The sequence below is a fragment of the Galeopterus variegatus genome, unplaced genomic scaffold (assembly GCF_000696425.1).
Source record: "Galeopterus variegatus unplaced genomic scaffold, G_variegatus-3.0.2 Scaffold3147, whole genome shotgun sequence".
NCBI classification, from domain to species: Eukaryota; Metazoa; Chordata; class Mammalia; order Dermoptera; family Cynocephalidae; genus Galeopterus; species Galeopterus variegatus.
In genome coordinates, this window is record NW_007729258.1 from 47153 (window position 1) to 48093 (window position 941).

General features: G+C 39.2%; 1 protein-coding gene across 1 annotated transcript in view; it reads left to right on the forward strand.

Annotated features, from left to right (window-relative positions):
• The window catches only part of LOC103599910 (dynein heavy chain 5, axonemal-like), a 50750-nt gene that overhangs the window by 47083 nt on the left and 2726 nt on the right, over positions 1-941 (forward strand). The gene's annotated exons all lie outside the window — the stretch shown is intronic.

Consider the following 941-nt stretch of genomic DNA (forward strand, 5'->3'; position numbering starts at 1 on the left):
AAAAAAAAAGAAAAAAAGCTAAATTGTTGAGTAAGTTACTTTTGGGAAATAAATTCTATAACTCTGATATGTTAGCATAGCATTTAGATTTAGGAAGTTACTGTTTTCATGTTTCAGTGCCCAGCTTTGTAACACTAAGCCAACAAAGCAAAGTTATCCTCTTGGTCAAATGTGATTTCTTCTCAATAGTTATGTGAGGGTCATTTATAAAATCGTATTGGCCTTCCGGAGGAGTACAAGGACGGGTGCAGACACAACTTCTGTCCTCAAAAAATTTATAATCGTGAAGAAAATATAAAATAATATTCTTTCTGAGATGGATGTTATGAGATGTGCAGATAAACCCCTGTGGGCAGAGTGGATTTCATAAGAAGCTAATAAAGCTCAAACTCCTAGGCTGCTCACATGGGGAGGCTCCTTCCAAAACCTAATTCTGTATTTGTAGTTTTACTCTTTTTATTAAAAAGCGCTCCCATGAATCGTGTAAGTTTAAGGCCCTGCAGACCTAGATCTGTCCCTGAGTGTGGGGTTTCCAAGTCTGGAGAGAAAGAGAACTTGGTTAGGAACAGATGCATTTGAGAGGCTCCTGGAAGGATGGACATTCACAGGTTGTCTTTCATTGCATATTCGATTTTGGAAACTGTATCCATTCTACTCCTAAAAGGTAGAATTGAATCTCAGGGGGCTGAACTGTGCCATTTCTGTCTGCTTCCCAGACATTTTTATTTCCTACATACATGGAGTATTCACAACACCTGGTTGGACAGGAAAACCCTCCATCCTGTGATTTTAAAAGTGATGTGTGCTATGTTGCACAGAGTGTTGAGGATGGGATTTGGAAATAATAATAATAATGAATGATGCTCACTGGTGCTGGATATCTGATTAAAAATGGCAGGCCTCTTGTGCCAAAGCCAGCCATAAAGAAGAGAGAGGGGGTG